Below are 21,914 nucleotides of genomic sequence, written 5' to 3'. Positions count from 1 at the left end.
AGCTGACAGCTGGTAGATGGCCTTGTTGCTTCTAATTAGGGTATAGTGTTCTTTTGGGGAATATAACAATTCCATAGAATGTCAACATCATACAAGGACTAGTCATGTCTGTGATGGAATCAACAACAGAAAGATAAATCCATAGTCTATAACCATCACCAAACAGAGAAACGAAAAGAAACTTTAGGCAATCACAGAATGCCCAAACACCACTTTCCCAGATAGTATGAGTAACTTTTGATCCTTCTTCAATGATACTCCAGCCGCATATTTTCTCCTACCTCCTAAATACAAATTAAGATAGGCAGATCATCAAATTGCCCCAGATTCCTGGCTGCAGTCAGTTAAAAACAGAACCTTGTCTCTGGAACCTTCCTATGAAATACTCTAACACAAGCTGTGATTCCATCATGGGCCTCCCTGCTCACACCTTTTCCGTCTTTTAGAAAAGTCCCACAGTTTCTCCATGGTGGGTAATTTTCATAGTTTTAGCAATGATAAATGTAACCTTATTGACTAAAAATATTCCTGGTTGGTTGTCTTTGGCTGGTGGGCAAATAAACACTTGAAAATAGAGTTTTCTGAGATGTGGAATGTAAGGAATATGTCTTGTCCCCATTTCCCTTGTCTCTGAGGAGTTTTTTAGAAGCCACTGAAATAGATATCTTTCAGAATTAGGAAAACCCACATTTTGATAGTGCTAATGGTGGTAATATCAGTTTGGGGAGACAACAATAGCATTTGTTCAACTTTTTAATTAGCTATTTCTGTTTTAGCCTTAGTATCATGTAGTATTGTGTCTTAGAATGGTGATCAACACAATTAACAGAGAGGCTGTTATTTGTATTGAGAAATCATTTTGACATCTCTTTAAAAGTTTAATATTTTCTCAGTGCTCTCAATTTCCCTCTATGCTTGGTCTATGGCATTGGGAAGAAGAGCTCCATTTTTGCTGACTTAAAATTGATCCATGAATGTGCTTTCCTTAGCTTCCTGCTGATAAATGTTCTTCCCCTGCTATTTTCCTGAGTTATTTCTGTTCTTGGATTCTCATCTTGAATAAGCAGTCAAGAATTGAGATGAAGAACAGACTTGAATATTTAGGATGCTTTCCAGAATGCAGTGGCCAATGATGGAAAGCTGTGATGGGGTAAAAGGAAATTTGATTCATGAGAAGGTATTTTTAGAACCTTAAATGTATCCAAGTGTCAAATTTCCTTAAAAAAAAAGTAAACCCCTTTTTCTCCTACTAAAATCCTTCCAAAAATTACTACGGGTATCTGCCACCTAAATCTATACTGTCATTTTTTAGAGTTCTAGGAAGGAGTTTTTACCTATTTTTTTCCGTTGTTTTTTAAACATGTATAATAGCACAGTGATGGAAACTCAAAACTAAAAGAATATTGAAGCTATGAGAATGACTTTTGATCCCTGTCTGCAATTCTATGCTTTGAGGGTAAGGGGGGTGAGAGCAGAAGAAAGAAACTATTTTCCTACATCATATTTGTTTACATGAGCATGACAATTTTGGTATCACAACTTATGTTTGGTATCAGGGCACAGATGGGGTGAAATAGGCAGGGAGCAAAGTCTGAATCTGGCAATGGAGAAAAAGACACAAAAGTCCAGGAAAGTTTGGACCCCACAAAGAGGTAGGAACTTTCAAGATAATCTGCATTTCCATAGCTTTCGAACTTTTTTTTTTTACAGACTGCCTGTATCTATTGGGAATATAGGTCTGGTAAAAAATGTGAGTATAGTTAAGACCCAGGGCTCTGTTTTCAGGAGGCTAAGATTCTTATCTTAGCAAAGCTACTTGCCAGCTACTAACTTTAGACAATTTACAAAACCTCTCTAAACCTTTTCCAAGAAACGTACCTCTTCAAATGATGACTATTGGGATTATATAAAATAATGGATGAAAAGTCTATATCTTAACATAGGACCTGCCACCTAGTAGACATGTAGAAAGATTAGCTAATACTACTACCAGGACTAATATTCACTAGAAAGAATTGCAATTATATTCTAGCACTGAATACTTTTTATTGATATAAAAGTAACATGCATCACTTCAAAAGTGAATTACTATTAAAACTTTTAATAAAACAGCTTCATCATCTCCTTCCACATGACTCGGTCTCCTCAGAGAGGAACAACTCAGTTGTAGCTATTTTCATAGCATCTGTTTCCACATTTCAAAATAGAAATATTTAGATATGCTGATATTTATTTTTTTCCATTTTTAAACCTCATATATTAGTTTCTTATGATAAAAGCTTAAAACTTTGCAATCTTACACTAATCCATTGCCATAGTTTGAATCTTGAATGCCCCTCTAACCATGCATGTGTTAAATTTAGGCTTGGTTCCAAGTGTGGTACTACTGGGACATGGTAAGACCTTTAGGATATGGGGTCTAGTGTGAATAGTTAGGTCACTGTGGGCACACCCTCAAACAGAGTTGTGGAACCCTGGCCCCTTTTCTCCCTTTTGATTTTTGGCCCTGAGATGATCCAGCACTTTTTATTTTTAATTTTATTTTTTTAAATTTTGATTCATTATACACTTTTTAAATTTAATTTATTTTTTAAAATTTTGATTCAGAGCCAGCAGTTTTGATCCACCCCACACTCCTGCCATGATGTGATTTCTTGCCACAGACCCAAAGCAATGAGGCCAATTGATCATGGATTAGAGCCATCAAAACTATGAGCCAAAGTAAACCTTTCACTTTATAAGTTAATTATCTGAGACTTTTTATAGTGTTGGAAAGCTGACTAACACACCCACATTAATTTCCTCCCTCTGTGCCTCTCCTCATTCTTCTAACATAGATATATCACATTTGGGATAAATAATCATAGTTTACATTGTCACGATTAAAAATGACTTGCATAAGATAATTGCCCTTTCTTTCTTGTATAACTTTGCTTTTTCTGGAAATTAATATAAGTACCACATTTGTTCAATTGCTCACTTTTCTATATCAACAATTCTTTTCACACTCAACAATAAAATTGTGAAACTCTTCATAATTAGGTCAAATATATCAGCCCATGTCTTATAGGGTAGTGGGAAAATAATTCACTTGAAGACCTTATTTTCCTGATTAAATCTTGATTGTGTACCTTTCAAGCATGCCATATTGGTATCATCTTAAGACTCCTTGATCATAATCCTGGGAATTACCTTTGTCTCCATGCTATGCTAGCTCCTCTATTATTTGGACCCCATTTTTCCTCATTCTTGGTTTGTTCCTTCCAGGAACTTTCTTTTCTTTTTTATAAATTGTATTTTATTTCTAACTGATATATAATAATCACACAAATTTACAGAAGGAAATATGATATTTTGATAAATGTATACATTGTACGATGATCAAATCAGGATAATTAGCACATCTATCACCTCAAATATTTATCATTTCTTTGTGGTGAAACATTCAAAATCCCAACTTCTAGCTATTTTGAAATACACAATACAGTACACTGTTGCTAACTATATTCACCCCCCTTTGCAACAGAATACCAGAACTTATTCCTCCTATTTAACAGTAACTCTATTTCCTCTAACATACCTCTCTCCATCCCCTCCAACCCACCCTGATCTCTTGGTAAGCACTATTATAGTCTATGCTTCTATGAGATATTTTTTTACATTAATGTATTATGAGATCATTCTGTATTTGTCATTCTGTGTCTGACATATTTCATTTACTGTCTTTCAGGTTCATTCACACCACAAATAACAGAATTTCATCTTTTTTATGGTCGAATAATATTCCATTGTGTATATGCCCCACCTTTTCTTTATCTATTCATCTGTTGATGGGTACCTGGGTTGATTCCTATCATGGCTTTTATGAATGGTGCTACTGTGAATATGGGAGTGTAAATATCTATTTGGCATTATAATCAAAAGAGGGATTGCTGGGTCATGTGGTAGTTCCATTTCTAGTGCTTTGAGGAACTTCTATACCGTTTTCCATAATGTCTGTACTAACGGACATTCCTATTAACAGTGTGCAAGAGTTCCCTTTTCTCTACATTCTTACCAACATTTGTTATTACTTTTGCCTTATTGATAAGGGTTGTCCTTACTGGAGTAAGGTGATATCTCCTTGTGGTTTTAATTTGCATTTCAGAGGTGATCTTCGTTGTTGAACCTGATTATATATGTGTGCATGTTCATGTGTGTGCACACATATGTACATCTAGACAATCTTTGACTGTACTGATATTTAATTTCTTCACCCCTTTTTGGTTTATTTGGTTTTTGTGGTACTGGGGATTGACCCAAGGGCTTTACATGTGCTAGACAAGTGCTCTGCTACTGAGCTACATCTCTAACCCTGAAGTTTAATTTCTTAAGTTGAATGGTGGGTATATAATTATTATTTTTTTTACATTTTATAGTGCTAATATCTCCATCAAAGGCCAAGAACTTGAATTTTATTGTGTCTTTTGTCATTTCAGTGAGTCTACCTGTGAGGAGAGGAGCAGTCAAAGCATCTCCCAGCCATCTTTTGCTGTTGCCTTTCTACTCTTTCTTCCTGTTGTGTATACTGTAGCTATTTACAATGGCATTCCCAGTGGTTTTCAAATATTTTAGATATTTCCACATTTCTTCCCTTTCTAGGATTTTCCTCTCTGTCTGGGAATGCCTTTCTCTACAAATATACCAACATATTTTCTTCAAGACATATCTTAGTCCTACCAGAAGGAGCTGTCCCCAATGCAGTAGTGTTCTGGAACAAACTTGCACTAGCTTGCAAAAACCCATTTATTACATTTTCAGAAAATTTTGAGCCAGTTGACATCACATTGGTAGCTTGAAATCAACCATGGTGAAAGTATTTATACCATGGAAATTAGTAAACAATACACATGAGGGTTTTTATCACCAGCATTAGTTGTTAGACATTTAGTAGTATTCCACTTCCAACTTCTGATGATTTTTCCCCCTTCTTTCCCTATATTTTCGTGGCATTCTGTAGCACTTATTACTGTTTACCTTGCATTTTGGTTTTTAATGATGTTATCTGTCTCTTCCATGTTGAGAGAAATCCTAGTTCTTGGCTGGCAGCAGTGAATGTCTCAAGTGTGTAAGGAAAACTTGCAGGGAGGAGAGTTCTGCTTTGGCTATCTAGGAAAGTAAACAACTGTTCCAGATTGACTCAGGGAACCTGTATAGGAACCTGGTGTTCTGATCCCCCATGGTACATTGTGATTGTGCAAGAAACTTATAAAATGTATAGCTCTTCCTGCAATAAACGAGTTTGCAGGCTGCTCACCACAGGCCTGCTTCCGCCCAACTCCCAGAGTCTGGGTCTTGACTCTGTGCCCTTACCCCACATATGAGCTAGCCTGGCACAAGAGAAACTACACTCCCATGTCATTGTTACCATTCTAGAGCAGAGAAGAGGTCTCATTCATCCATGCATCTACCACAACCCCTACCAGAATCCCTTCCTTATGAGAGATATTCAATAATTTTGGTGAATTGAATGCACAAAGAAAATGGAAAAAAAACACGGTTAAGATCACCCCTTTCTCAACTATCAGTGAACTGGGCATGTACACTGTTCCCACAGGATGTATGGTAAATCATATAGCAGCAACTGGAATCCAATAATCTACTTAAAGAGAAGGGGTGTTTTAGTCAACTTTTCTTGCTGCTGTGACTTAAAGATCTGACCAGAACAATTGTAACAAGGGTTATTTTAGGGTTCACAGTTTCAGAGGTCTCAATCCATACACAGAAGACTCCATCCCTTGGGGCTCAAGGTGAGGCAGAACAAGGTGGCAGAAGAGTGTGGCAGAGGGAAGCAGCTCCCAAGATGATCAGAAAGCACAGAGACAGAGACTCCACTTGCCAGATACAAATATATATACCCAAAGCCACACCCCATGCCCATCTCCTCCAGCCAACCCCTACCACTTAATTTACTATTCAGTTAATCCCTATCAGGGGATTTAATCACTGATTGTGTTAAGATTCTCACAACCCAATCATTTCTCCACTAAACCTTCTTGCATTGTCTCACACATAAGCTTTTGGGTGATACCTCACATCCAAACCATAACAAATGGAAAAAAGTATTTTAAAAATAATAGTTTATAATACCTTGTTCATAATTATTCTTAACCTAAAAATCATAAGTTTGCCTATCAGGGGAACATTTATTTAAAAAATAATTTTCTACTTGTGTAGATAAAATTAGAGGCTTAGATCCTTCTTAATGTTGTACAGTTTGAAACAACAGAAATTTTAACAATTTTACGAAGTTACAAAATAAATACAGACTAAAAAAATTTAAACAAAAGATTTTTACACAATAATAATTGAGGGATTTTGATAATGAAAATATGTGAAAATCCCTTTCCTATGTAACAGAACAGCAGCCTACATTTCATAAAACCCTTCCCACTAAACATAACTTTACATTTAGTTATTTTTAATATATCCATGAGCCTACAAATTACTAACCACTTCTCAGAACTGAAAATTAAATTAAAGCAAAAATTCAGACAGGTGAAGAACCCATTAATCTACCTTTGATCTTCAGACGAATTTGAGTTTAAGAGGCCCTGGCCCCAGAGGCATGTAAACAGTGATAGGGAGATCTAAGCCTACCAGAGCAGTAAGTATAACAGGAGATCATCCATATGCCAGCATACTTGTGAAACCCAACAGATTACACCTTCAAAATAAGATGAATTAGACACCTCTTCCCACAAGGACATTAAAATAAAATGCTCATATTAAAATTTGGAGGTGAATGGAAGGAGGAAAATCTCCCCTGAGAAAATATGTAACAATAGGCTATTCCTCATGTGAGATTCCAGTTGGAATTCATACAATCTGGGTAATTCAAGAAAATATAAGGAAACTTATTTAAAGTCATTTTGGACTAAAAATGCTCCAGGTACTTGACAGAAATAAATGCAAATCTTTGAATAAACTGTTTCAACCCTTACCTCAAAGAATTCTCTTAGATCAAGTTCCCAAAAAAGAAATAAAACATCAAACATGGTGAATGCAAAGCAGCAAAAATAACAGAGTACAGCCAGGATGAATGCAGATATTTAATTATTAGACTCACAATAGGTTTTCTAAAGAGGTTTGATACTTTTAAAAGCATATCCACAAGACACTAAGTAAAAAAAAAAAAAACCTATAAATAAATTATAGAAAAATCCATAGAATAAAGAGAGGATAGCAAGGGGAGGAAAGGTGGGGGGGGGAATGCTGGGGACTGAATTAGAACAATTATATTCCATGCTTTTGTGATTATGTCAAAATATATTCTAAAGTATATATGACTAGAAAGAATTTTTAAAAGTATAAAAATGATTAAAATATGAACAAATACCAAGAAACTATGAATAAATAGATTTGAAAGTAATTAAAGGTTGTGAAAGTGTCATGAAAATAATAACTGAAATTAAGAACTCAAAGAATGGGTGTAACAGTTGGCCAAAAATAGCTGATGAAAAAGTATCAATATAGATCTGGTGAAATCATTAATATATCATTAAAACTACCCAAGGAGAAAAAAAACTAAACAGTCTTATAACCACTAAATATTTTAACTCAGTAACTGAAATTTTTATCAGAAAATATTAGTCAAGGTTAAATTCTTTACTACACAATTTCAAACATACATGGAAAATTTTTAAAAATTTTACCACATACTGGAATAAAAAGCGATTCTGAACATATTCCAAAAGATCCTGTAGACTATTTTCTCTGACCATAAAATGATTATGTTAGAAATCAGTGTTATAAAGATAATTTTTAAAATCAAGGTGTTTTCAAAATAAAGATATGTAATACTTTTAGAGATCAAAGAAGAAATAATAATAGACTTTTGAAAATATCTGTAACTCAATTAAGATGGAATTTTATTTAAAATTATGTAGGATACAGCTGAAGCAGAATATACAGGGAAATTTTAAGCTTTAAATATTTAAATTGATCTATGGATGAAATGCAATTCCAATCAAATCCCAAGATGATATACTTTTAGAATCTTGATATACTGATCCTAAATACATGTGGAATTTCATATTTCCAAGAATATTCAAGACCTAAAAAGAACTTAGGAACCTTATATTTCCTTCAATCAAGACATATTATAAAGATATGTTAATAAGATTATAAAGCATTGACCCAGAGATTGATAAATGCACTAATGGACTAAAATAGAGGTCCCAGAAACCATCTAATTTACATATCAATACTTGATATATGATAAGGGTTTTTTTTTTGTATCAGTTATTGAACCCAGGGTGCTTAACCACTTAGCCACATCTCCAGCCCTTTTTTATACTTTATTTAGAGACAAAGTATCATTGAGTTGCTTTAGGACCTTGCTAAGTTGCTGAGGCTGGCTTTGAACTTGCAATCCTCCTGCCTTAGCTTCCTGAGCTGCTGGGATTACAGGCATGACAGGCATGCACAATAATGCCTGGCCTATGATAAAGTTTTCTTAAAAACTCAGTGCAGATACTGGAATGGGACAGACATCATTACCCTACAAACACATATGATTACATGAATGGTGTGAATCTACATCATGTACAACCATAGAAATGAAAAGTTTTACCCCATTTGTGTACAATGAATAAAAAAAAAAGAACATAAGCTCCAAGAAAGAGAAAAAAATCAGTGCAGAAGTGATAAACCTTTCAATAAATGGTGATGTGACAATTCACCTACACATTAGGACGCATTTACAAAAATGTTAGTGCTTGTAATGAGCATGATATGTATAGCACAAAACTAGAAACCTTGCAGTAGTCAACAGTGGGATAGAGAAATACAACTCTGGCATATTTGTATTATGGAATAATATTTAACACTATAAATAGATGAAATGAAGTTATATGCAGTAATATGCATGAATCTCTGAAACAATGTTCTACCAAAAAGTTGCAGAAAAATGTATATATTATATTCAAAGCAAAGGTAAAAAATCATGTGAAATTTAAAAATTTTATTTTTAGGCAAGGTTGGATAAATGAACGATCAAGGTGAAGATCAGTGGAGCGGGGGTAGTGAGGAGTGATGGGGGAATGGAGATTGAAATGGAGTGGGTCAGATTCCATGCATGTATGATTTTGTCCGGATGAACCCTTCTACTACGCATAACTATTTTATAATGTTCATACAAAATAATAATAAAACTTTAAAAAAATATTTAAAGAATTGTATTTTTAGGAATGTAGACATATATGGCCAATTATTAAGAAAACCAAGGAATTATCCCTGCGGGAGAAAGCAATGAGTTTAAGATCAAAGTAGTTCTCACAGGGGATTTCATACATTTTTTTTCCTTAACTAAGTATGAGGTTCCCTTATACTATTGTTTTTATCTTACATATGTTTATAAACATTCTTCTATTTCTGCTCAAGATTTAATTAGATAATTTTAGCAACACAGGGGAAAATTAGTGTGAGTATATATCTGTGTTTACATAGGCAAATCACTGGAGTTGGTCTTACAGGGAGAGTATGAAGTTTAAATTTTGTATAGTCCAATAAGTCTTCCTCAGTGGATTGTCCATGAGTTTTAAAACCTGAGAGCAATATCTTTGTTCAAGCATTAGTTCTTCCATGTTTACCTCAGAAAATGCAAAAGGTGACAGAGGAGATAATTTCTGAACTCTGTTTCACAATGCCAAGATGACTTCAAGAAATTAGCATGTATTGTTTTGTTCTTGGAATCGTAGTTTAATGGAAAGTAAAATTTGGTGAGCTACTAAGGGTGTAAAGCTTTGGAGCAGAGAGTGATGAAGACCTAAAATGGGAACACTTTTTGGATTGAAAATTTCTGAGCTCCTGAAATGGCTCACTCCCTCAAACACTTTCTTTTCTTTCATAATTATAGTTCATTCTTATTGTTATAGAATCTCATTTTTTAATATTCATTTTTATTTTAATTTGTTCTAATTAGCTATACATGACAGTAGAATGCATTTTGACACTTTGTATACAAATGGAATACAACTTCTAATTCCTCTGGCTCCACATGGTGTAGAGTCACACTGGTAGTGTAATCATACATATATATAGACTAACAATATCATTTTTATAATGTAACACTAAATGTTCTACAATATTCAGTATGTTTTATTGTGCTACTGAAAAATGCTAAGAAACAAATTTGGCTGAATGTTAGCAGTATTAGAATCAGGAAGAGAAATATATTTGAGTAATTAATATTGACAAATTAACTTCTCTATTTTTGTACTATGTCTTGATAGGAAATTCAATTCTTTATTACCAAAATTGACTGAAGAAACAAAACAATGCTATATTCCAAACATTGAGACAGAGTAGTATTACCTTTGCTAAATTGAGGTATAATCTGAAGGTTTGTGTTTTTAAAAATAAATGAACTCTGAAAGTACATACTGAAAAATAACATATACTCTATTTTGATTCTGAATCAATATTGAAAATTTTAAGTATTTAACATGCTTGTTAATACTCATGAAAACAATGATTAATGTAAATAAAAATGAAGCTTGTGTATTATTCTTTTATGTGACAATTCTCTTATAGGGATGGGGAGAGTGATGGGATGGTGTTCAATGGGAGTGAATTCAGGAACGAATGCACCTTCTGAAAAAGAAAGTATTGGAAATTGAGTACACAAATTCAATATGGATTTCATGATGTTGTATATCTACAGCAACTGAAACCTTTGTCAGAAATAATCAATGAGTGACTATATAATCAAACACTTCTGCCAAAAACAGGAAAGAGAGAGAAAATATTACTTTTTAAATTATCAGGGAAGAGTTAAAGAACATTGAATTAGTCTCAATGAAATGGTAGTGGACTTACTGGTAACTCCAGAGCTTGTACACCTTTTAACAACCTCAACCCTGAGCTTCTCAGAACAGAGGAAAAGCTGTGCTAGCTCTTGAGCCTTGTGATATTGATGAGGTGGTTCTACCATGTGCTCAACCTGTTGCTGATGGCACATGGTTCTGTTATGAGCATGTGTAGTGACTCTTCAATGGCACAGCTGAAACAAAATAAAAGGCCCTAGTTGCACTTCAAAAAAAATTTACCAAGTGTTTTGTTTCCAAATTATAAGTGTTTGTTGCTCAACACTTTTTAAAAAAAATTTTTGCAGACTGCATTTTGATTCATTGTACACAAATGGGGTACATCATTCCATTTCTATGGTTGTACATGATGTAGAGTCACACTATTCGTGTAATCATACATGTACATAGGGTAATGATGTCTGTCTCATTCCACCATTTTTCATACGCCCCTCCCTATCATTTCCTTCCACATATTCTAAAGTTCCCCCATTCTTCTTTCACTCCCCACCACCCTCCCAACCCCCATTATATATCATTCTCCACTTTTCAGGGAAATCATTCGGTCTTTGGTTTTTTGGAATTGACTTATTTTATTTAGCATGATATTCTCCAACTACATCCATTTATTTGCAAATACCATAATATTATTCTTTATGGCTGAATAATATTCCATTGTGTATATATACCACAGCTTCTTTATCCATTCATCTGTTGAAGGGCATCTAGTTTGGTTCCACAATCTGGCTATGGTGAATTGAGCTGCTATGAACATTGATGTGGCTGCATCACTGTAGTATGCTAATTTTAAGTACTTTGGGTATAAACTTTGGGTATAAACTGGGTCAAATGGTGGGTCCATTCCAAATTTTATGAGGATTCTCCACATTGCTTTCCAGAGTGGCTGCACCAATTTGCAACTCCACCAGCAATGTACAAGAGTGCCTTTTTCCCTATATCCATGCCAACATCTATTATTGTTTGTGTTCTTGATAATAGCCATTCTAACTGGAGTTAGATGAAATCTTAGGGTGGTTTTAATTTGAACTTCTCTAATTACTAGAGATGTTGAACACTTTTTTAAATATATTTATTAATTGCCTGTATGTCTTCTTCTGTATAGTGTCTGTCCAGTTCCTTGGCACATTTATTGATTGGGTTCAACACTTTTCTTAAAAGTCATAAAATAAGACAATGCAAATGACACTGTGAGGAAAAGATACAACTGTCCTTCTTCCTGACTTTACAATTTGTTCTGTCCTGAGATAGACTTATTTAACTCCCACAACCACCCTATATAGTAGTATAAAACAAAGTTTGACCTAAAGCTGCCTCTGTACATATTTGAAGTTTGACCTAAAGATTTCTCCATACATAAGGAAATATAACCTGAATTGATGTTGAGCTATAACCTTGTTTTTGTCTTATTATATTTAGCTGAGTCCCAACCACTCACAGTCAACTGTTCAAACCACATTCAAATAAGACAGATATGAACTGTAACCAGTCAGGCTGTGTCTACCTCCCTTCTATTTTCTACATTGTAAATATTTCTTTTCTTTGGTTATAAATATAATCTCCCCATGTGGTGGGGAAACCGCTCTTAACCTGTCCTGGTTCTATGGGCTGCCTTCATCACAGTCATTCCTTGCTCAGTTCAACCAAGTTGAATATTATATATCTAAAGGTTTTCATTTAACAGCAGCCACTATCATCCCCATTTTACAGGTTGGGAAATGCAGGAAGTTGACAGCTTCTCAAGGTCATTCAATTAGTACTTAGCTGAGCTATAACCAGGGCTCTATTTCCACATGAACAAACATGTACACACATACTTCTGAATTCTCACCATATTGGGGTCACTCAGACAGACTGTGAACTAATAATGATATTTCTCAGTAAGATGCTACTGATAGAGGTAATACTCTTTATACTCAAAATGGTTAACATTTACTGTATATTTAGTTGCTGTTGCCAAGCCTTGGGCTCAGGGAATTGTATGTATTCTCTCAGTTTGTCTTTAAAAGAGTACTGCAAGGTAGATATGCTATCCATATTTAAAAGCTGATGAAGAAAGTTTCAGGGAGAATAAATGTCTTAAAAGCAGCCATTTCTTTTTAGACAGGAGTAGAAGTAGGTAAAACCTGTGTACTTAACCTCAGTATATGTTTTGCTTGGATTGCATATTATAGAAAAATTAAAATGCCCAGTTTTTCCAAAGATAGTTTTATTAATTCATATTTTATGTAAGTCTTAGGGAACATATATTTGCAGTTCAAATATCCTTTTCTTGGGGTATCACTTCTAGAGATTGCATAGAGAAACTTCTCTTACCCATTTGCATGTCTCTGGTTTGCTGAGGTGGGCTTCAAAATTCAGTCTGAATCACCTTGCATTCTGTCCCCCAGTCTCTAGGTATTCAAATGACACTGCTTACAGTGCCTTAAATGCATGGAGGAATTTGAGGAAAATGAGGATGGTTTTACCATGGTATTGACTCTTGTTCTGGCTGTCTGTACCTGAGTACTAAGTCACTGTAAACTTGGTTGTAAACAAAAATATCCCCACACTATTATTTATTAGTAGTAGTATCTTTAAACAGTTCTGGAATTTACTGGGCTCAACAAAGTGGCTCTCACCTGAGTTATTTCTTGCAGTTACAGTCAGATGATAGCTGGGGTAGGAGAAAATCTAGAAGATTTCCTTTTTTGTGTTTCTGACTATTGATGTGGCTTGTCAGCTAAGACCTCAGTTGGGGACACCTGCCAAATGCTTATGCCCATATGGGGCCTTCCTTTGTGGCCTGAGCTTTCTCACAGCATGGCACTTGGGTCTTAAGAACAAAGATCCCAAGAGAAGCAGAGAGTCAAGTGAAAGCCTTTTATGATCCAGTCTCAGAAGTCATGTAGCATGGCATTTGTTGCATTCCATTCATAAGAAGCAAGTCACTCAGGCTAGCCTATATTCGAAGACACGGAAATTTGACTCTATCTCTTAATGGAAGAAGTGTTTGCAGATAATTTGAAGCTGCCACTCTTCTTTCACTGATGAAGATGGGAAATCATGTAATAATCTTGATCTCTTCTCATCGACAAGATTCTAAGGTATTGAAGATCATATACTAACAAAACAATCATGACTCTGTTGACCCTGTTGTGTAATGATTGTTTCATTAAAGAATGCAAAGGTAGTTTACTATACAACCCACATTGTTCTTCTAACCTTTGCATGAAAACTGTTTCCCCTTTGTTGTAATCACAGGTACCTAAGCCATGAACTAGCCAATGTTGCCATCTTTCCTGGAGAAGGCCCCTTATTCAATTCCTGACTTTCTATCACAGCACAGGACCCTGGCATGAAACTTCTCATATATGTTTGTGATATCTGGCTATCCATTGGATCTGAGATGAGACCCACTCTTCTAACCTTCACCCTGAAATCTTAGCATTCAGAAGGACACAAAATGTGTATAATTCAAAGTTTAGCCCTATCATGCTTGTGTCTAATGGGGTTCAGGGTACTTGACCTTCATGATATTTTGTTTCCTTTGTGTCTCAACAATCTCTTGAAGCTATATAATCACTACACATTTATTTTTAAATGCAAAGAATGAACTACAAAAATATGTTGTAAAATATTTTTTAAAATACCATAAAATGTAATCACTGGTCCTCACTTCTTCCTATTTTCATGGACTCTAGAGCAACCAGATTCTCAAATGTTATACAGTGTAAAATAAAACTGTGCAGTGATATGGCAGTTTTGGGTCATGTGGATGCTGTACTACAATATTCTCAAGAGTAAGAACTAGAAAGGACTTCTGCAGTAGAGTCACTAGTCTGTGTTAACCAACCTTTTTGATTTTCCTCTGTATACAGGTAAACTACATTGTCCAGCCCTGGTTAGGTAGAATCTATATGATGGATTTCTGTGACCAACAAAATATGTGCAGAAGTAATGCAGGATGCATCCAGGCCTAGTCATGAAATTCCCTATCTATCTTATACCCTTTTACAGAAGTCTTGCAGGCCATGTATTAAATATGATGAAATTACAAGGAAACATTAAAAGTAGAAGCAAGTTAGTTCTATTAATGATTATGTGAAGAAAACTTGTCCCCTGCTGACTGTATCAGAGTATGATACAGAGAGAGAAATATATTCAATTTTATTAAGCCTTTGAGAGTTCAGGAGTTACGTTATAGTAGCTGACATTACCTAATCTCTCCCAGTTATTGTGGTAGAAAAGGAGTCCAGTGAGTCTGAGAGATGTGGATTTGAAGGCACAAAGGTTCTCCCCAAATCCCAGGAATAATCAACTGGATAAAGGAAAGAGAAGAGAAATAATACATTAAAACTTCTAGTCATGACCTTTAAGTAAGAAGTACAAAACTGTATAGAAAAATGTATTACCATTCCAGTTGAAGAGAGGCAAATTACCTCACAGAAGAGCAAGCAAAAGAAGAAAAAGACTTTGGGTGAATTGTTAAAAAGCAGAGCAGAACTTATCTAGTTGGCTCACTATACAGGTTGCTGGGAGTGGGGAAAGAAGAAGCTCTGTAGGTTCTTCCCCTAGATTGTTATGTTTCTTAAGTGGAGGGAGAAACAGAGAGTCTCCTGCACTCTTCAACTCAATGTCCTGACTTCTCTATGCATGTGGTGAAGTATATGTGTGTGTGGAGGGTAGAGACTGAAAAAAAAAAAGAACTAATCTCCACAAGAAATCAATAATTGGGGAGGAAAATCATTCCCTTTAGCCCTTTCCAAATCATAGGACATCAGGAGTCCTCTGTCATTTCGTCATGCTCATCTCATGAAAGAGAATATAGAGACATAGAAAAATCAAGTGTAGGTTAAGGGGCTCTGTCCATTTAAGTTATGAACTGTATTTAAATTATTCATAAGGCTTCTTTTTGCTTTTCTGGGAATATACTTTTATTATATGTTGGACCTGTATATTTCTATAAATACGTTGTAAAACGGTGTAGGCACAGATAGATATAGAAATATATAGAGATCTGGAATATCTAACCAAAAGTAGGAATTTCTATTCTGCTCAACCTTAGAAAATGCCAGTACAGCCCTCCCAGAATGCTCCTGCCAATGTTTACAGCAGTGGTACTTCCACAGCAGGATTAAGGACCCAGTAAGGCTAACAAGTCCTAAATTAAATTGCTTTGCAGTTTTTCTCTGTCATTCAGGTAAAACAGTGCTTCCTGCTATTTTCTGATAATCAGGATAAAATTCAATACACATCAAGCACTTAGCCTACAATTCATTCTTATAGTAATTTTCTATGGGATTTATGGAACAGAGTTCATAGTTGAATCATCTAATCTATTTCATTTTTTATAATGTTTATCTTACTGCTATGAAGAGAAAAACAAATGTTCAATAAGAGAGTCCAATCATAAAACACATATCAGTATATTTATTTGATGAGGCACAAAACCACACTGGAAATTTAATCTTACAATGCTGGATGCTCATATCAACTACAAGGAAAAGGCCATCCATACAGTCATTGTCGAGTCCACTGATTCCCTTCTCTTTAGCTTTCTCCAGAAACCCATTGAATTTAAATTCCATAATTTTGGTAAAACTTTTGAACTCCACATTAGTTCTGGATATTTGAATACTGTGTAGGAAGAAATTAACCTTACCCATGAGGGCAGTGTCCTTTGCCTTCTACTTCTAACAGCTAATCTCTAAGCCTTGTTAATGTTCTGTCTAATAAGAGTGTCTGTTTACCTGGGGGTCTTGGGCCATACTGGATAGTCTAAGGAGTGACTTATTGTGGCAGGCGAAACCCGGGGCCCAGGGTTACGCCACATGCATCTAAAGATGGCAACTGGCGGAGAGCAAACGGCGTCCTGATTATGCCTGGAGAGAGGCAGGAAGTGTTTACAATTGGCTGTATGATAATCAGTTCAGCCGCCTAGTGCGTGGACTGATATACTTTACATGTATGCTTGAGCGAGTGATCGCTTGACCTTTAACAGGATTGGATGGACATATCTGGTTACAATTGCTTATGCATGAGACTGCTTATATATTGAGGGTGTTATTTGAATAAACGGGAAGCTGCTTCATGAACCTCTGAAGTGTACGCGTCTTTCATCCGCTGGTCTGGCCATAAGAGCGAGAAGCGGCTACAGAGCCGCTCGGAGCAGCCGGGCAAAGAAGCGGCAGTTTTCGGTAACTTATGGTAGGGATTTTAGATTATGCAACATCAGCCTGGCCTCCAGTAAAGCAGGCGATTAAGATCAGCCATGTTTCAGCAATCAAGTATCTCTATGTCACTGAGCCCCAATAAAATCTCTGGACTCAAGGTTCAGGTAAACTTACCTTGTTGACAGTATTCTATGTGTGTTGTCACACATCATCCCCAAGAAGAATGAACACCATTTAATGATTTCACTGTGAGTAGAAAACAGGAAGCTTCACACTTGGAACTCTCCTAAACTTTGCCCTGTGTATCTCTTCCCTTGGTTGATTTTAATCTGTATCCTTTTGTTGTAATAAACTAATAACTTTTTTTGGTGTAATAAAAAATAACTTCCAGTGAGTATTTCAGGTTCTTCAAATTATTGAACAGATTAGTGTTTTGGGCACTCCCCCATTTTCAATTGGTTTCAGAAGTAACGGTGGTCTTAGGGATTTCTAAACTCTGCAGATGCCATGCCAAATCTCCTCAGAATTATGCCAAATTAAACATATTGAGTCATAAATGGCAACAATTTCTTGCAAACTCATATTAACTGCAGTTTCACTTTGTGTCCCTAAAATACTTTGTTCTCTGCCACTAATTGTGAGTGTCCACAGTCTCACAGAAACATAACATAAAATCTGCTTTAATATAAAATAATGACTCTTAAAGTTTGCTTTCTCTATGGTTTTCACCTTGTAATTGAGGACAGATTCCTGCAAAGAACAATGGCTTCAGGATATAATTAAATTACACTTGATTGTGTAGCCAAGGACAAATGTATTATGGTAGCTGGTAGCTAATGGCATCTCATTTGCCCTCCTGTACTTTCTCCACTGAAATACTGATAAAGAAAAACAAAAGAAAGGCACGTAAGCTTGTAAGAATGCTGGAAATTAATAACTCCCAGACTCTAGAAGGTATTTCCACTAAAGAAAAAACCAGTTTGAGAAATTAAATGGGTTAGTCATGCCAAAGTCAAGGGAACAGAAACATTTCTAGGCTTTCTAAAGGGAAGGATTTAATATGGGGAATTGGTTACACAGGTGATGGAAGAACAGAGAAGCAAAATACAGGACAGTGAGACAACTCAGAAGTTGACAATAAGAAGCCACTTTCATTCTGAGTAAGGGGACATCTGTTGAGGGTTGGGATCAGGAAGAGACCTACAAGGTGAGAGTGGGATGGAGTTGTCTGTTGAAAGGTATGGTATTGAAGAAGCTGGACCTTGAAGGAATCACAGTCCTTGCCAGAGGCACTGCCTAAGGTACAGAAAGGGGGAGAAAAATACCTTGAATTCTCAGTTCCTCTCATATTCTAATCTGCCATTAGTGTGTTTTTTGGTGGTGGTGTTTTGGCAGAAGTCAGGTAACGTGGAAGTGTAAAAAGGGTCTGTCTCAGCAATAAAAAGCAGAGCAGGGGAAAAGTGAAGACCAGAGCTTAAAGAAAATAGGTAAATGTCTAGCATAATACTGGAGGGTCAGGCATACACTGCCTTGGGAATATAAAATTATAAAGGAGAGACTTAGGGAAAATATCAACCAATTGCCACTGGGTATCCAACCACTGTATCTCAGAAACATACCAGAAAACAGTGTAGCAACCACAATAGATATACACATGAATTTACTAGGGCTGTTGTTCTACTTTGTATAGTGCCTCTTAAAAATTTGAGGACTTTAACTTCCTAGAAATGCAATATAACCAGTACTCAAATACCAAGGTAGTAAATTACCTTCTGAAACCTTCAGCTACCAGAGATGCAGTATCTATATAGGAGAGAATCAATGGGGTTTTATGCAGTAATTTTTTAAAATAAATACATAAAGCATATATGCATACATAACATTTTTTAAGAGGACACACAATTTTAGTATATTCCTACTTATTCAGAAATAAATTAGGTTTCATAAAGTAAATTCACAGAAGCAGGAAAAAATTCATCATGGTTAGGAGAAGTACATTGAATTAACAGCCCGTATATTATTTATATGGCTAGAAGTTGTGAATATTAATTGTCATCCAGCTGACTATTGCTGAAGATGATATTCTTAGCACTTAGTTGAACAGTGAGAAAGGACAAGGGCCTGGATTAATACTTTATCATTTTGTGATAAGTGAAAGTGAACCAAAAACAAAAAGTGGGTCCTCACAAAAATATCAGGGGAGGAAATTATTACCTTGAAGATTTAGGAGGTAAGTGTACTTCTTAAAGCTGTGTTACATGCTACAATAGACAACTTCTTAAAAGAAAGCACTGTTTACTGTTGATTCTCAAGGAAAATATAGATTGTATGGAGAAAAAAGTTGAGATGAGAAGAAAATTAGCTGAGATGATAAAGTATTGGATGAGAGGCTCAGAAGAAGAGCGAAGTAGTTAAGAGAGGTAAAGGCAGCAAGAGATACAAAAATGCAATAATAAAATTTAAATTCACAGAACAATCAAGAAAGAACAGATTTAACACTACAGGAAAGTAAACCAATGATGAGGAGAATAAATTGAGGGGCATTCACTGGACATAAAAAATACATAAAAGATAATATCAAAGAAGGAGGAAAAGGCAGATTTAAAGACAAGAGCATGAAGACTTGTGTTCTCAAAAAAATCCATGTTCCTGAAGAAGAAACAAAAGAAATGGTACAGTAATTGGTGTACAACAAAAGAAATTGGTCTTCAATTGCAGAGCATGAATAATGCATAGACACTAGTGTCTCATATATTCTGGTGCAAGTTTTGCAGTTTAAAAAAATACATCTGGACAGTCAAAACAGTTTATCTAGAAGAGGGTCCAGTGTTATATTTGTCCTGCATCATTAAATTCAAGAGATTGAGTAATAGTGTCTATGCAATTTTGAGAGGGGGAAAAAAGTTGGAGAGATAAAAAAAATTTTTAGGGGATTTTGCTATTTGTAGTAGATGCTGTAGATCTCATATTGTAGGACAGAAGTACTTGTTCTCCTATCTGCTAAGAGTGCTGGCTGCTGAGGGCTCACAGTTGGGTCTTCTATAGGCATGGTCTTCAGTGGTTGGAAGTGTAAGAATAAACTCCTCCCTGGGAAAGAGCATATGATCATTGTTTGTGCCCCAATTCAGAGTTTGGGAGTGATGATTTCTTTCTAAAAGTTTTCTGTTGTAACCTACAGCACATCTTCGAAAAAGTGTGGTTATCTCCTATATTTTCAAATTAATACTTTTCCCCTGATCTAATCAAATCTTTTTCCTAAGGATCACTTTTTATTTTGGCTCATTTTCACTAATCACTAAATGATGAAGTATTAATCCAGGTCCAATGTAGGTTCTCCTTATCCTTTTCACTGTTAAATTGAGTGCCAAGAGTTTCTTCTTCCATAATATTTAGCTGAATGACAACATACACAGATCCTGATCATATGAATATGTGAAATCTGGAGACTGTTAATTCACTGTACCTCTACTAACCAAGAAGAAATGAAGGGCAATCACATCTTCAGAACTCTTTGTGAGATTGGTTGCGGTCCTTGTCATGACTCCATGACTATTCTTCTCATTCAGCTTTCCTCACTTTTACAGCTCTTATTCTCTCTTATTCCCCAATCAACTTCCTGCATCTATATCTGTTTCAGAGTCTGTTTCCAGGGAAACTGCCCTAAGACAAGATTCATTTAGCAAAAGGGAAAGACTTATTTCAGTACCAATTGAGGAATGAAAATAAATGCCTGAGAAAAAATGTAGTGGTATAATAATCTTAATTTAAGCACTGAAACTAGTTAATAGCATAGTTACTATTGAAAGTAGGCTTACAAAATGAGAAAGACATCATTTCTGAAAGATGATATGTAAGTTAAATATCTACTCAGTAATAATTTTATGGCTCTAAAATAATATCTTCTAAAACTAGGATGTATGGAAGGAAAGTTAGGGGAAAGAAATAAGGTCTACATTTCTTATTTTCCACAGGTAGCAGGTGCGGTTCAAAGAGGCGGAAGATATTATATATTACGTAAATTGAGTAAGTAGATTAGCTGTAAGATAACTATAAACTCAAATATGATTCTGACAGAAGCATAAAAGTTGAAAAATTAATATATCCAGTTTTGTTGAAGATGATGAGACATGTTTATTATCTTATGCTGTCAGGAGAGGTATAAATTGATAATGTCTTTCTGTAGATGCATATATATTTTTCTGGTAATAATATACACATCACTTCAGTTATATGACATGTTCTTCATATTTCCATATAATACTTACAGTCAAGTTTATTGAAGAATTTTTATCTGAGTGAAAAACTCAAAATGACCAAAAAGTCATCATATGAAAGTGATGAATTAAATCATTTCTATACAACAAGATACTTATGAAGCTATTTAAAAAGAATCAGGTTTATGTAAAGACACTCCCACAGAATCATCTCCATGATGTCAATGAAGAAAACAATCATAGTATAATCCTACATAAATTTATGAATAAACCCTCATATAGCAAAACCATATTTCATGTGTCCATATTTGTACCTAAGTGCATAGAAAAAAATCTGGAATTATAAGGACCAAACTGATAAATTTTCTCTGGATGAAAAGCTGCAATTTACAGAACATGGGAGCATAGGGTAATTTGCTTTATCTGCATTCGTGGAATTTTTCACAGTGGTAATATATTGACACATTGTTCATATAATACAAAATATATAAAAGAATAACATTTTCTTCATAATAAGGAAATATTTGATTATTCAATAGCTAATGTTGATAATTAGGCTAAATACTTTGAAATAATTGATAGATTCCTCACAAAATATTTTAAAATAAATTATTGGTGGATTGAAGAGTTAGCTGTGATATAGCACCATAAAAATAAAGAATAAGCAATTTACAAAAAAA

This window comes from Sciurus vulgaris, assembly GCF_902686455.1.
Source record: "Sciurus vulgaris genome assembly, chromosome: X".
Classification (NCBI taxonomy): domain Eukaryota; kingdom Metazoa; phylum Chordata; class Mammalia; order Rodentia; family Sciuridae; genus Sciurus; species Sciurus vulgaris.
Note: the sequence above shows the minus strand (reverse complement) of the source record.